The following is a 16842-nucleotide window of genomic DNA, read 5'->3' as shown; positions in this document are numbered from 1 at the left end:
GTCATGGACCAGGATCTCATTGTGCTCTGCAAACACAGAACATGGCCTCTACCCCAAAGAGCTTACAATTTGAGGGCAGGTCTATACTAAAGCACTACAATGGCGCAGATGCACCGATGCAGCTAACCCGCTGTAGCGTGTGTGGTGAAGATGCAGTATGCCAATGGGAGACCGTTTCCCGCTGACACAACATGGCGTGGACAATGCAAAACTTGCATCGCTCGGGGTGCAAGGTTCACACCCTTGAGCAATGTAAATTAGACCAACTTATGTGGTAGAGCTGCCCTAAGTGTAAGATAAAAGACAAGAGATGGATACAGATAGACGGGGAAGTATAGAGAAACAAGTTATACAGTATTGGCCAGCATGATAGACAGTGGTCTCAGCACACCAGCAGCCTAACTATTATCAAGTTGGTTGTAGGCCTCATGGCAAAATAGACTCTTAACGATGGATTTGAAGGTGGATAATGAGGTAGCCTTTCGATATTTACAGGAAGCACCTCCAAAGAGTGAGGGGCAGCACGGGAGAAAGCAAAAAAGTGCTTCTTTGAAAATTTAATGAGTGTGTTATGAAGGCTGGAATACGCAGTATCTAAAGGTAATGAGGTGATTCTGGGGTCTTCCAGGGAAAAAGAAATGCTGACCCAAAATAAACCTAGAACCAAGATAAAATCAGTAGGTTTTGTTTTCAGGCCTAGTGTGAAACTTTGCAAAATTCAGCAAAAGGTTTGTTGAACCCTGGAAAATCTTTTGACAAACCTCAAGGATCTTCATGTTCATAACAAAGTACATAATCCTTTTTCCTGTTTTCAGATTTCATTACAAGAGCTGTGTGCACAACCTGGATTATAACATTTTGGCCAATCCTAAAATATCCCTAGTGTTTTCACCCTTCAAAGACTTGTAAACCATTCATATTCAGTGTTGTAATAATTCAGAAAAACATTACATATATATTCAAGTTTTCCTTACTCTATCACACTCAATAAGATTTTGGCATTATATTTTTCAGTTCAAGTTGGTTAAGCAAGCCTCATTACTGACACTTATGGAATTTGACTCTGCCTTGGCAAATATTATTCTTTTAAAAATCCATCCTATAATGACACTCTCTAATGGGAGAGATAAGGTAGTTGAGGTAATTTTTTTTTTTTGGACCGACTTCTGTTGGCGAAAGGCGCAAGTTTTCAAGCTTCAGGAACAGACTGTTAAACGTAAGGGGTTAACACATGTTATGGGACACTTCTTAAAATGAAATGGGCAATTGAGGGTTAGACTGGGCACTGTAATGGGCACTCCAATAATGTTTATTTATTATGGACAGGTGGTAGTCTTTCTGTAATTAAGATCGTGACACTCTTTCCATTAAAGGCCTTATTTACATGGACACATTAACTTTTCCAAACTAAATCAATCTGCCTGATATTTCTCATGTGTGATCTCTCTACCACATAACAATTTTTAAAGGAAATGTGTTTGTGCTGTATGACAATTTGAAAAATCAAGTGTTTCACTTATGTAAGTGGTTCTATTTTGGTTTTAGAACATCAAATTTCAAGAACATGTTGGCCTAGAGTTTATTTTATTCTCTCACTCACAATGAGACTTGCTACCTGAGTAGTGGGGGGAAGTCTGGATGGTTAATTAAGTAATTTGTTAATTTCACATCCCTGAGAATACTGTGAGCTCACTGTCCTTTATAACATTTACCAGCTCCCCAGCAGAATGTTACAAATTCCACCAGACAAATTATCTCGATGGTATTTATAGAGTTAAACGTTGCCTCCAAATTTCCTAAAGTGCAAAACAGATCTACCTATGTTAAAAGACTTTTTCGAAATCATGTAGGGGACAGCCTCTGGCTGACTTAGCATCCAGATCCCAACCATCTGGACTGAAGGATTTTAACAAGTGCATAGCTGAAGGGTTGACAAAATTATATGCAGTTTTAGCAAGCTGGAGAGGCAAGACACACCAATTAATACTCCTGTATTCCAACATATCTTATTTGCATGCCCATAGTACTTCCAGCCCCAAGCATTTAAAAGTCATGATTCAGGCGCGCAAAATCATGAGATTAACTTAAAAAATATGAGATCAAACAAATGCATTTATTTTATTTTCCTTCAGATTTTTGAGCTTTTAGGGCTCCTGTTTTCAAGCTTTAATTCTACAACCACGAGGGCTAGAAAAAAATGTAAAGGAAAACCGAGGTTCCCACATACTCTCCTTACCTCAGGGGTTCTGCCTGTGAGAAGAACATCAAATATGTCAAGACTTGTAGTAAAAGCATGAGATTTGCCAATACTGTACTTGAGGGTGGATACTGATTGCCATGAAGTCAGTGATTGGGCTCTTGGCTAATAATAAAAATTCTTTTCTTTTTCTTTTGGTCAATTTACCACAAAAACTAAAGAAATGTCAGGCAAAAAATTAATTAAGAATTGGTTTAAGGCTGTAAATGTATATCATTTACTTAAGAAAGGAACCTTTTAAGAATTTTTAGTTATTTCACAAATCAAGCAGTTGGAAAACTGGAAGTTTAGTTAGACTGTGTGTGTGTGTGTGTGTGTGTGTGTGTGTACAGTAGAACCTCAGAGTTATGAACACCAGAGTTACTAACTGACCAGTCAACCACACTCCTCATTTGGAACTGGGAGTATGCCATCAGGTAGCAGCAGAGACAAGAAAAAAAAGCAAATACAGTACAGTACTGTGTCAAATGTAAACTACTAAAAATAAAGGGAAAGTTTACATTTTTTGACAAGGTAAGGAAACTGTTTCTGTGTTTATTTAATTTAAATTAAGATGGTAAAAGCAGCATTTTTCTTCTACATAGTAAAGTTTCAAAGTTGTATTAAGTCAATGTTCAACAGTAAACATTTGAAAGCACAACCATAATGTTTTGCTCAGAGTTGCGCACATTTCAGAGTTATGAACAACCTCCATTCCCGAGGTGTTCATAACTCTGAGGTTCTATTGAATATCAGTTGAATATACTGGAATTTTCAAATACTCATATATACATATGTAAAAATTCAAAAGTTGAGATTCTAAAAACTTTAACACATATCAATATCAATGCTCTGCATATTCCCAAGGAGACCCTTTCCACCAAGCTATACCACCACAATTCATGGGCTTTTCCAACCTGCATCCCAAACGCATACATCACATGCTGAAATATAGATGTATACACTTCGTTTTAACTTTTTAATCCATATGGATTACCAACTCAGCACAAGCCCTCCTCCATTGCAAACTTCACTTCACCTACCAACATAATAGTAGCAAGGAACACAGATGTCTCCTTCTCAAAATGCATTGCAGAAACACTACCTCAAAACCCTCATTTGGCTGCGAACCAGACAGACCAGTTCTTGCTCATCTAAAGCATATAGTGGCTCCAACACTTCTTAATAAATTGGTAACAATATGGTTAGCTGCTGCAGCAGAGGAGAATTGTCATACATCTGCATGTCTTCCTAGAAAAACACTGAAAACACACCACACAATAATTATTCTGATCACCTACAGTTTTTCAAACATCCAAAATTTACCTATAATTTTTACAAGGTGGAATCTGAAATATCACTGTTATTTTTATTCTAAGTATAGGACAAATCTGTGGTATCTCAGAGAAACCAGAGTATATGACTGTTTGCAAACATTGACTTTTCTTTTGCAACCACTAGATGCTGGGTAAATCAAACAGATGTATAGCATGTGGGTGGGATGCTGAAATCAGAGTAATGTTTGGATGACATCTAACTATGCATTTCCAGACTTTCATTTTATTTTTTTCTTTAACCCTAATGTAAAATTCCCTGGCTTCCATTATTTATTTATTTATTTATTTATTTATAGTAAGGGCTTTATATCCCCCCCCCCCCCCCAATTAGGTAACTGATAGACACTATGGATGGGATTTTCAGAACTCCCATTGATTTCAAAGGGAACAGGTGAATGCCAGGAGGTTTTTTTTTAAATCTCACTTTTTTGCATAACTTTAACTTTACCGCAACGAAGCATTTTACCTGGGAATTTATCTCAAGTTTAGATAAACATCTCCGTTTTAAACCAGATTCATAGGATCATAGAAATATAGAGCTGGAAGGGACCTCAACAGGTTATCTACAGAACCAAATACACCTAGACCAGGGGTTCCCAAACTTGGTTCACAGCTTATTCAAGGTAAGTCCTTGGCAGGCCGCAAGATGCTTTGTTTACCTGAGCATCCATAGGTGCAGCTACTCGCAGCTCCCAGTGGCCGTGGTTCACCATTCCCTGCCAACGGGAGCTGCGGTAAGCGGCGCGGGCCGGGTCACTGCTTCCCGCAGCTTCCATTGGCCGGGAACAGTGAACTATGGCCACTGGGAGCTGCGAGTGGCCGTACCTGCGGACGCTCAGGTAAACAAAGCGTCTTGCGGGCCGCCAAGGACTTACCCTGAATAACCTGTGAACCAAGTTTGGGAACCCCTGCCTTAGACCATACTGTTGGTTAACCTGTTCTTAAAACCTCCACTTATGGGGATTCCATAACCTTCCTTGAAAGCTTAACTACCCTTATAGTTAGAACGTTTTTCCTAATATCTAACTTAAATATCCCTTGGTGCAGGTAAGCTCATTATACCTTGTCCTTCCCTTCAGTGGATATAGAGAACAATTTAGCACCATCATCTTTATAACAGCCCTTAATATATATGAAGACTGTTATCAAGTCCCATCTCTGAAGCGTAAAAATGCCCACTTTTTTAACCTTTCCTCATAGATCAGGTTTTTTAAATCTTTATATCATTTCTGTAGCTCTCCTCTGGACTCTCTCCAGTTTACCCACATCTTTCTTAAAGTGTGGCACTGATAACTGGACGCAGTACTCCAACTGAGGCCTCTGCTGTGCTGAGTAGAGTGGAACAATTATCTCCCATGGTCATACAAATGAAACGCCTGTTAATACACCCAAAAATATTAGCCTCTTTTGCAACTGCATTACATCGTTGGCTCATATTCCGTTTGTGATCCACTATAACACCCATATATTTTTTTACAATACTACAGCCTAGCCAATTAGTCCCCTGTCAAAGAAGGAAATTAGGTTGGTTTGTCATGATTTGTTCTTGACAAATCCATGTTGTCTATTACTTATTGTAGTAGGAAGAGAGCCTGAGACGTAAGCCTTTGTATCAGAGGCCTGGTATGAGGCAGGACCTGCTTACAGAATCTGGCAAGAACGGGGCTGATATTGCAGAAATACACATTCCTAAGAAGTGCTAGTCACAGAGTACTCACGCAAACACATCCCAATATCAAGAGGTACGAGAACACCCCAAGATTAAGGATGGTACAAAAACATTCCCCAAGGATAACAGGTACACACTGATCCCTCCTAAAAGATAAGGTCAGGATAACAGTACGTAATAAAAATGTTTTGATTGAACCAACATGTACAAGGTGATGGGTAATAACTAGCTACGTCAGGGGGCAGTAATTAACTATGTCAGAGGGGTAATACTAACTTGTTTGTATTGGGGTATAAAGATGTATCTCTTTGTCTAGCCTAGGGAGGAACAGAAAGTCCCGCCATTCACTGAGCAGGTCCATTGTTATGGTCATTCATGTATTAGTGGTCCAGTAGAGTCTGCGGGATACTAGTACCGTGCGTCATCGACAATAAACCTGGCTGGGTGCCTTCATCCCTTAATGGATTTTGTGGTCATTGGGTGGTTCGCTCGAGGTCTGCCATGCCAGCTATCTGCGCAGGGCTGGGGCAGCACACAGAGGGGACACACGCAGCCAAACATCTAACCACACTGGTGACCCACGACTGTTAAACTGGTAAGTAAGTGAGCTGTCCTCTATTATCTTCTAGGTGATTACAAATAGATTGTTTAATAATTTGTTCCAGTGTTTTTCCAGGTACCTAAATTAAGCTTACTGGTCTATAATTCCCTGGGTCCTCTTTGTTTCCCTTTAAAAAGACAGTATTATGTTTGCCCTTATCCAGTCCTCTGGAACCTCACTCATCCTCTGTCCTTGAAAATAATGGTTAAGAGTTCCAAGATTGCTTCAGCTAGTTCCTTAAGTGCCATAGGATGAATTTCATCATGCCTTGATGAATTGAATATATCTAACTTATCTAAATATTCTTTAACCTATTATATCCCTATTCTGTTTTATGTCCCTTCCCCTTTGTTGTTAATATTAATTGTGTTAAAAATCTGGTTACAACCTTTTTAGTGAAGACTAAAGCAAAATAGGCATTAAACACCTCAGCCTTCTTGCTATCATCTGTTATTAGCCCTCCTTGCCTGTGAAGTAGTAGACTTACACTTCCCTTAGTCTTTCTCTTGCTTCTAATTAATTTTATAGAACCTCTTCTTGTTGCTTTTTATGTCTCTTGTTAGAAAGAACTCATTTTATGCCTTCGCCTTTCTGATTTTGTCCCTACATGCTTGTGCTATTCTTTTGTACTCCTCCTTGGCAATTTGTCCATGTTTCCAATTTTTGTAGGATTTCCTTTTTGATTTTCAGGTCATTAAGAGCTGCTGATGGAGCCATATTGACCTCTTAATATTCTTTCTATCTTTCCTTCACTTTGGGATAGTTTGTTTTTTTAATATTATCTCTTTGGAAACTACCAGCTGTACTGACCTTCTGTTTCCCTTAGATTTTCTTTCCATGAGACCTTACCTATCAATTTTCTGAGTCTATTAAAATCTGCTTTTTTGAAACCCATTGTCCTTATTCTGCTGCGGTCACTCCTTCCTTTCCTTAGACTCATGGAATCTATCATTTCATGATTTCTTTCACCCAAATTACCTAGATTCATTCAGTGTATCCATTATAACAGATCAGTGGTAGGCAACCTGCAGCCCACGGGCCACATGAGGCCCATCAGGGTAAACTGATTGCGGGCAGCGAGACATTTTGCAGACTTTGACCATTCACAGGCACGGCCCCCCGCAGCTCCCAGTGGCCGGGGTTTGCCATTCCCAGCCAGTGGGAGCTGGGGGAAGTGGCGGGCTGCAGGGACGTGCAGGCCGCCGCTTCCCACAACTCCCATTGGCCGGGAATGGTGAACCGCAGCCACTAGGAGCTGCAGGGGGGCCGTGCCTGTGGACAGTTAACTGCCGTAAAATGTCTCGCGGCCTGCAATCAGCTTACCTTGATGGGCTGCAGGTTGCCCAGGACTGGTACTGATAACCCAGGGCAATTTGTAGTTTGTAGCATGGTAAGTGTGAGAGTTTGAAGACAGCTTTTGTCATTTATTTATATTTTTATTCTTCTTCAGTGTGGATTTTCCTTGCATGTTTTCCCTAAGTCTCTTTAGACAGTGGATGCTGTCATTTAAAAAAAAAATCCAGAAATTCAGCTTGGTGAGGAAAGTTTTGAATTTGAGATAGAAGAACTAAAGATGCATTCACTGGATACTGCAGTGTATACTGCACAGTTGAGGCAAATATAGTGAAAGTCTCTGTTCAAAAGACCGTGGATCAGACCCTCTCCTTCATTGGCTTGGTAACACATTGCCAATTAAAAGTGGTCCTAAAGCCAGATTGATTCTCAAGGATTCCCTGTGCCCAGGTATAGCTCCTTCATTTTGGCTCCTATGTGCCGCCTTTTGGGTGTATGACTGAGGCATCCCTATATCCTAGCAATCCTGAGGACCAAATACAATGGTACCATTCACCTTGTAAAGCAAATAACATGCTTATTTAAATGACTATCTCTATATAGGCCAAAAGAATGAGGGCCTAAATCTGTGATGACCAGCACTCTGTATAACCCATCAAGTCCATGGAGTGTTCTGACATCTTAAGGCTCCAATTAAGGACAGCGTGGCTGCCTAATTTCTGAAATTCATTACTTTTGTTAATTTGCGCTAGATTAACGTTGGCTTAACCTTACATTTTCTATTGGGCACAGTGATATGGAACGCTACTTTGAGTTATTTGAGAAATCTTCTCTCCCCCTCCCCCACACCAATTGCTTCTCCTAACGTAGGAACACTCCCCTCTAGCATACAGATTTAATCATTTTAACTTGCAGCATAAATAAATGCCTAGAACATGTCAACTGAAAATCTCAGTTATTTCCTAAAACTGCAGGTGCTAGAAGTGGTGTAATGAAATAGAGCCAGCTGCAGCCACAGGCTCCAGCCAAATGGAATATGTCTTCAGAATGACACTGAATGTAACAAAACCTTGCTGTGTTTATTTCCAAGAATGTTATCTCTGCAGTTTTAAAAACAGCATAAATCAAAGAATATGTTCACAAAGTATAGCTGAAGTTGAGTTATCTTTATTATGCCCAGCTATATTTTCCCCATTGCAACCTGAAATAGGTTGACAGAACCATTCATATTCATCTATAATACGACCAATAATTACACTGCCAGGAAGAAAAATTGAAACAAAAGTTATTGGAAGGCTGGAATTAATCAAGTAACTGACCCATCAAGTTATGACCAGCTACGGTAGTTAAAAAGACTTAACCTTCTAGCGAAACTCAATTCTAGTTGATCCTTATGTGACTGGTAAAGATCATCAGATGGGACATTAGCACTTACAGACCTTTTTAAAATATACATTAAAATATATTTTGTCTTTATTCTAGTGGCATCATTGAATCGGTTTCTGTGGGATATAGAGTCATAGAGTTTAAGGCCAGAAGGGATCCCCAGTTCATCCATTCTCATTTCCTGTATAGCACAGGCCACCATGCTCCGCAACCAGGTGATCTTTGCAAGTGACCCATGCTCCAGGGTGTAGAGGAAGGTGAAAAAACTCAAGGTCTCTGCCAATCTGACATGGGGGAGAATTCCTACCCAACCCAAATATGGAATATTAATTCTGTATGCTCGTTAACAATTACTTAGTGGGATTTACTACTTTATCGTTTATTTTTATGACAACAAAAATGATTTTATGACAAACATGCTTCCTGCTGAATAATGACAGACTGTAAAGACTACAGTTATTTGAAAGGATAACAAAGAGTCATTACCTTTTATAGCCTTTTCTAATTACTTCCTTATCTGTTGTCAGTCTACAAAATGTTTCTATATTCCCAAGTTTGGAGCTGCCCTGTTATCTAGTGATAGATAGAGAACCTGATCCTGAAAAGTACTGAGCAGATCCTGGAAGTGCTGAGCACCCTCACTCAGCTATGATCAGCTTAGAATTTTAGAGTGGGATTTTTAAAAATGCTCAACATTGCCCTAACTCTGTTCCCAACAGAGTCAATGGGAGTTTTACAACTGACTTTTCCCCAAGTTAATGAGAGCTCATCCCGTCTATTTTTCCATGAAGAAAGGCATTGAAAATAATGGAAAATCAACTTCCACAGTCCGCAATTTGTCCATAAGAGAGGCAGGCAGGAAGGCTGAGAAAGGTTGCTCCTACCTCATCACTCTCTGGAAGCCCCTACATTAACTTTGAATATTTCAAACTTTATGGTTTGGTGAATGGGGCTGGGTGGAGAGCATTGCCACCTCCCTCCAAATTTCCATAGATCTCATTGTAGGGTTTGTGCCTATAGAATCTTCCATGAGGACAGGCTTCTGTGACTGCCCCAAGATCCTTGCACTGGTTGTGCATTCAGAACTCATCAACCTAACAGGAATCCAGTGTGTATGCAGAGGACTGTATGTGCTGTTCAGAACATAAATAGTAATTACACATTACCAAATTAAAACTCCTTATATTACAGTGCTAGTTCTGGGGCAGTTTGGGGCTCTGCACAGGCTTCCCTGAAGCCAGACAGAAATTTCTGTGACATTGCACCAAAACTGATGCTTTTGAAATATAATTTTTAAGTAAAGATGACAGGACATTCTATACACAAAATCACACTCCATTCATGATCAGCAAAGAGATTGAAAACAATATTTTTGTTCTGAGTTTTTGTGCAGCTTTTAGGTACCACAGAGACAGATGCTATATAAATCCTATGACAGATAAATGTGTTTAGGCCCAACAAAATGACTAATAATAAGTGATTATGTAAGGAGTTATTCCATCAATTTGTCTGGGTAGAAATTAGAAGGATAGGGCTGAGAGAGAAAGGTTTAAATTAGTGGTCACATAAAGTTTCACAGATGTCCCTTTTTAGCACCCCTTCACCACTGAGAACTTAACAGCAAAAGCCAGGATAGAACTCTGATTTTCCTTCTTCCACCATACACTATTTGAGCTAATGAAGAATGTTAATTAGTTGTTCGTAGTATAGGACCTATGGCACACAGCTAAGCTATTCTGATTTTATACAGTAGGCAGCTATAGTGGAAAGAAACACACTAATCAGATCATTACAATATTTTATAGGTTCATAGATGCTTCCAAGAATGGAATGTTTTCATGTTCTGTGTCACAGCCTTTGAGATATAGGGTCCAGTCCTATTCCACTGGAAATGAATGGCAAAAAAATTCATTGACTTTAGTGGTGCAGCACTTACATATTGTTAGGTTATTATTATTCTTCAGGGTAATTTTGTTAAGGCCTGTGACACAATCACTGTAGTACCTAGTGCTCTGTGCCTTGGTTTCCCTTTTGGTGAACATGCTGACTCTTTGTGGTGAACTATTAACTTTCGGCTGATGGTGCTCTGCTGAGGCAACTTAGCCCTCCAGCAACAGCACAAAAGTCCACCCATTTCACAGTTAACAAAACAAGTCTGATGGAAATAAAATAATCTTCCAGCCCACCTTCCAGTCCATAGATCTTCCACCACTTGCTCAGGGTGCAACTTCCCAAAGCATAATATCTTCACCCACACTGGGCTACAGTGCCTCTTTGAGAACCCCACTCTGCCCTGGCCTCAACAGTCCATCCGTCCTGTTGGTGCAAGGTCAAAGAAGGTGCAGGGAGACATTTTCCTCACTCCCACTAGAAGTCCCAGACTGGAGCCCTAAGTAAGTGAAAGTGTCAACTTCTTTCTGCACTCCTCCACACTATCCTCTTCTCCAGAGTACTTCCACAGAGTTAGCAAAGCTATGACAGCTTATACCAGCCAAAGATCTGGCCCCATATATTTGAAACCTTCATGGAAAGAAAAATACTTAATCATAACAAAGCCATAAGTGTTGTTGTAATAACAATAAATAATTGAGTAATAATAGTCAAGTCATGGGGCATTTCCGGGAGATTAGTCCATAGCTAGAAGAAGTTGATGGTCTGAAGCTGGTTTAAAATGTATCCTTTGGGGTTATTTTTCTTCCCCCTTCTCTCTATATAATGTGTCTGACCTATGAATCATGCTGCACATTTGGCTTTTTCAGGCATTTTGAGAGAATGAATTCCCAGTACATTAGCTAAGAAAGACCTAGTCATGCATTTTCTGAAATCTTGAGCCTTAAAGCCATGAGCAGAAAAAAATCCTACACATGTTAGCAAGCACTATATATATACACTATATACCTCTTAGGGAAAAGGAGAAATACATACTGCCTTGCACGTAGTGTGTTCTGGGCTAATCAATATCCCCAGTTGGAAGCTCTGACCTCTGGGTCTCATAGTAACTGGATGGTATATATGCAGAAGCTAATGTCTAGATATACCTTGCTGAGGTTCTTGTCATTTTAGCTGTTAAATTTGGGATGTTTATTTGCTGGCCTTTTGTAAAGAATTATTACCAAATACTAGAAAGGAATCCTGCCAATTATAACAGCTAAAACCTAAAATCCTCAAAAGTGTAATATGTAGACTTTTTAAACCTATGCTGCAGAGCCAGCTGTGACAGGTTGCCAAGTCTGCAGCTGTAGGGGTCTGTGGGTCAAAAGAGTGGGGTGTGACCCACCCAAGCACTAGGTCAAATGATTATTAAAGCTACAGGTTTCAGAGTAACAGCCGTGTTAGTCTGTATTCGCAAAAAGAAAAGGAGTACTTGTGGCACCTTAGAGACTAACCAATTTATTTGAGCATAAAACTGCAGTTTCCACAGTATGCATCCGATGAAGTGAGCTGTAGCTCACGAAAGCTTATGCTCAAATAAATTGGTTAGTCTCTAACCTAGTCTAAGGTGCCACAAGTACTCCTTTTCTTAAAGCTACAGGGAAGCCCTGAATCAAGTACTAGCCATTCCAGTGCCCTCTCCCAAGCCTTCAGATTGTTGATCCTGTAGCCTGAAAAATAACTTGACCCACTGCTTACAGTGAATAATTAGAAACATCAAGGATCTCTATGATATGTGCAGTCAGAGATGGTGGCAACATTATCCAGTAGTTTGCAGTGACAACTGCAATAAGGCAAGGATGTATTATGTCCCCACTGTTGTTTGCACTGGTCATTGGTTATGTCATGAGGAAAGTAGTTACAGAAGGCAACAGTGACAGGATGTACCAGGCCCTTCGAGGCCCCACAGTTCTACTACACCCCACCCCAGGAAGGAGGAGCAGAGGTGGGTCCTCCAGGCCTGCCTAGGGAGTCTGCATGGAAGCAGCCAATCAGAAAGCCCAGCTGGTTCAGATAAAAGGAGCTGTAGGGCCTGAGAAGGTCAGTTCCTGGCTGGGACTAGAAGGGTGAGGAAGAGCTAAAGGACTGTGAAACTCTCTAGGCAAGGAGGCCTGGAAAAGACTGTTCCTCAAAAGACTGATCCTCAAGTACAGAACAGATAGAGAAAACCCAGGGACTATAACGCTAAGGTAATGGGTGAAGGTGATGGGACCGAAGGTGATGGGAAGCAGCACAGGAAATGCAGCAGCAACTATCAAGGGAAGCAGTATTCAACTGCTGTTTACAGGGTACTTGGACTGGGACTCAGAGTAGTGGGTGGGCTGGGTCCCCTCAATGGCCAGTGGGGAAGTGGCTTGAGTCCCGAAATGGGGACAAGACTCTTTACTAAAAGCCTGAGAAAGAGGCTAAAATGTAATCAGGCCTAGAGATTGGGTTGAAGGCCCTGGAGAAGGCCAGCCATTTGATAACTTTGTTACCCAGAAGGGGTTTGCTTATCCATTTCAGACTGTGTGACTTGGCTGGAGGGCTGAGCCACTAATGACTCACCCAGAAAAAGCAACAACCTATAGAGGGCACCAGAACCAAGATAGATTGCAGCACTACACCCAACTGACAAGAGGCACTCAGGAGGTGAGTGCCCCTTTACAGCAACCAAGGAATTTTATGGACAAAAGATGAAGCACAATTGGAAAACTTCCTAGTTAAACATATGATTATTGGAAGAGAAGATCCAGTTTTTGGCAGAAAAACAAACCAACTTGTTTTGCTGCATCAACAATGGGAAGACAAAATATATGACTATCAATGTCCCAAAAGCAACCATCAGAGTAGACAAAGAATCATTACAAGTACTAACTCATTTTACCTATCTAGTGAGTGAGATGTGCACTGATGAGGACAGCATGCCAGATGTCAATCAATGAGTATCAAAAGCAGCAAACAATATTCATAATCTTGAAAAGATTTGGAAAAGTGGCATGGTTGGCACTGAAACAAAAATACAAATTTTAACACTGTCATCATGTCTGATCTCTTTTATGGAGCAGTGTCACTGAAATCTACAACACAAATTAATATGAAGATCAACTAATTCCAAAGTAAATGCCTGCAGAAGATCTTCAGAAGACCCTTGAGAAGAGTTTCTTGCAACATTAGAAGTTCTAAATAGCACAAACCAACCTGAAGCAAAAAGCATGGTAAGCAGACAACAATGGACATATTTAGGACATGCTTTAAGGATGCCACCAACATCACTTCCACCTGGAAAGAGAAAAAGAGGGCAGCTTACAGAAACACTACACAGAACAATAAAGAGAGAAGCCAAATCCATCAACATGACAATAAGAATCTCGATCAGACTAGAACAGGACCAAAATAAATTCACAAAACTGATGAACGCCCTCTTCACCTGATGGTGTGGGAGGAGAAAATAACAGAAAAAAAAAAGAAAGAAACTGCTTACGGTGGACACAACCCAGCAAGTGGGGGTCCTCTGTGGCTGATCATCAGCCTGAGTTGGTCCTGAGACTCCCAATCCAAAGTAGCAGAGAATTAGCTGTAATTTCGATTGTAAACTTTTTGAAGAAACATCTTGCCCTATTTCTAAAGTTTCATGTAAATTTATGGTAATAATCAGGTGAGGGTCCCAGATAAGTAGGGCTCTACCAAATTCACAGTCCATTTTGATCAATTTCACGGTCATGGGGTTTTTAAAATAATAAATGTCATGATTTAAGCTATATGAATCTGAAATGTCACGGTGTTGTAATTGTAGGGGTCCTGACCCAAAAAGGAGCTGTGTGTGTGGGGGGGGGGGGGGTCACAAGGTTATTGTAGGGGGTCTTGCGGTACTGCTAGTCTTACCTCTGCACTGCTGCGGGCGGCAGCGCTGCCTTCAGAGCTGGGCAGCTGGAGAGCAGCAGCTGCTGGCTGGGAGCGCAGCTCTGAAGGCAGAGCCACCAGCAGCAGCAGTGCAGAGGTAAGGATGGCATGGTATGGGATTGTCATCCTTACTTCTGGGCAGCAGAGCTGGGCTCTCAGTCAGCAGCCGCCACTCTCCAGTCGCCCAGCTCTGAAGGCAGAACAGAAGTAAGGGTGGCACTACCACAATCCCCTCTAAAATAACCTTGCGACCGCCCTGCAACTCCCTTTGGGTCAGGGCCCCCAGTCTGTGAAACACTGGTCTCCCCCCGTGAAATCTGTATAGTATAGTGTAAAAGCACACAAAAGACCAGATTTCACGGTCCATGACATGTTTTTCATGGCCGTGAATTTGGTAGGGCCCTACAGATAAGGATGCGCCATTTCCCTGATATAGCATATATTAGATATACATATATATAATCCCACACATGCAAATGTGTTATCCACCAACTTCTGGCCCCCACCAGAAAAGCAATTACTGCAGATTTGAAGGTGAAGTCACTTCTGGCTACCACATGGCTGTGAACCAGCCCTATTGGTAGTCCATCATGCAGCATATAGTTCTTTGGACCATGACACACCACTAAAGTAGGTTCCCTTTATTGGCTCTCAGACCAGCAGGCCCTGCATAGTCCAATGCAGAATGTAGAGTAGTTATCGGTATGCTAAGTATAGTCTATTTCTGCATTGGAAGGACTGTACAACTAGATTGCTAAAGGATATAAAAATAAGTAGCTTTCCATACCCTATACAGAATCAACTCTGGGAAGTTTGTCTAATTTCAATGTGCTTAATTTATTTTTTAATGAGATGCACAATATGTCATACAGCTGTCCTCTATTAAAAACATTATTTTTGTACTCTGTCCATACCATATTCTTAGGCTAGGTCTCACATAATTTTGCTTTGCTGTTCATTGAATTTCCATATGGAAACCCCTTATAGGAAACTAAAACTCAAAACAGCCTTGAAGGAAGCAGTGTGGGTGAGCAGCCTGCCCTTGAGCTACAATGGGCTGTAAAACTTCTCCTGCTTGGATAAAACTCATTTCCTGTTCTTATTGCCTCTTTCCCCAACTCTTCTGTCCTGTTCTTAGAATATTGTATCGACTTCTTTTTAGACAATTATATGGTGGATTCTCTTACATCTATCTCTTACATTCTCTTTACATCTAGTGTCAACATAAAAAATAGGATTTTTTTTTAACTGTTACCATGGCCTGTGAAAATGTGAGTGTAAGTTCTTTCTAGATGTGTATACTCCCTATTTGTATCAGAGGCCTTTCTTTGAAGTATTGAAGTGTGTGTGTGTGTGACCACGTACACACAGCTTCTGGAAGGGCTTTCCTATTTAATAATTACACCTCTCAACACTTGACAGATGCCCACAGGGTAAACAGGAATTAGATTAAATAAATTAAGGAAGCAAAGGAAAAGGGCGGAGGAGAAAGGGCCTCTTGTTCTTATATTTCAAGGTCCCAGTCATTGCTCTGAAGATAGAAAGGCACACAGGGGCAAAAGATAGGCACAAAGATGAACAGAAAAGGAGGGTTACAATCTACAGTACACACAGTCGTCCCGTCTACAGTACACACAGTGACAAAGCATGCTAACTCATCCAGTGTAACTGGGATGAGGAGGTGGAGTATGCCTATGTTAGGGCAAGGGAGACTTGATAAACCAGCCATAAAAGGTACAGCCCATATGGCTTAAGGCAGCAATAAAAGTGTTCCCTTTAGGTGACCAACTGGGCAGAACAAGGATGACAGGAAGAAAAGGAAGAAAAAAAATCAACATGTCCTACAGATGAATGGCAAATAGATGTGGCCCACACAGTGAAATATCCTAAGTGTCCACACATATGACCCCCAGAACAGGCACAAATACGCTGTTCACAGAACAGTCTGGATATTGCAAGACATCCTTACCAACAATCAAAACAAAGGTATAAATTCTCAAACTAAAATCCATAGTTACGGGAGGCATGCAGTGAGCAGCAGGTGTCATGGTTTAGTAAATCACAATAGAAGCTAGTGTTTCTAAACCAGCCCATTCAACTGGATAGCCATGAGAGTTGTTATAAGACATCCTATTGATCATTGCTATTTAGATGTTATTGCAACAACAAAAAAGCCATGAGGAAATCATATTGCTTAGACATCCACCAATAAAAATGACCCCCTCACACACTGGACAAAGCAATACAAAGCAACCTCAGGCTATTTTAACACAGTCTCTTTAGCAAAATACCTTTCAGTTGGGAGCACGCAGTATAGTTCAGTTTTGCTTTACCACTCTGCTCCATTTTTTCTCATCATACTTATTCCTTTCTGGCTACCAATAGGGGACGCTAGCTAACAGGCAAAACTGCCCTCAGGACAATATCTATATCATCCTCAGAACATTGGAGCTCCTTTCACTAAAATTGATAGCAATAGTGAAGACTGGAGTGAATTTCATAGAGT

Source organism: Natator depressus, chromosome 1, assembly GCF_965152275.1.
Source record: "Natator depressus isolate rNatDep1 chromosome 1, rNatDep2.hap1, whole genome shotgun sequence".
In the NCBI taxonomy this organism is placed as follows: domain Eukaryota; kingdom Metazoa; phylum Chordata; order Testudines; family Cheloniidae; genus Natator; species Natator depressus.
The sequence above is the reverse complement of the archived record's forward strand: the minus strand, read 5'-3'. Positions refer to the sequence as shown.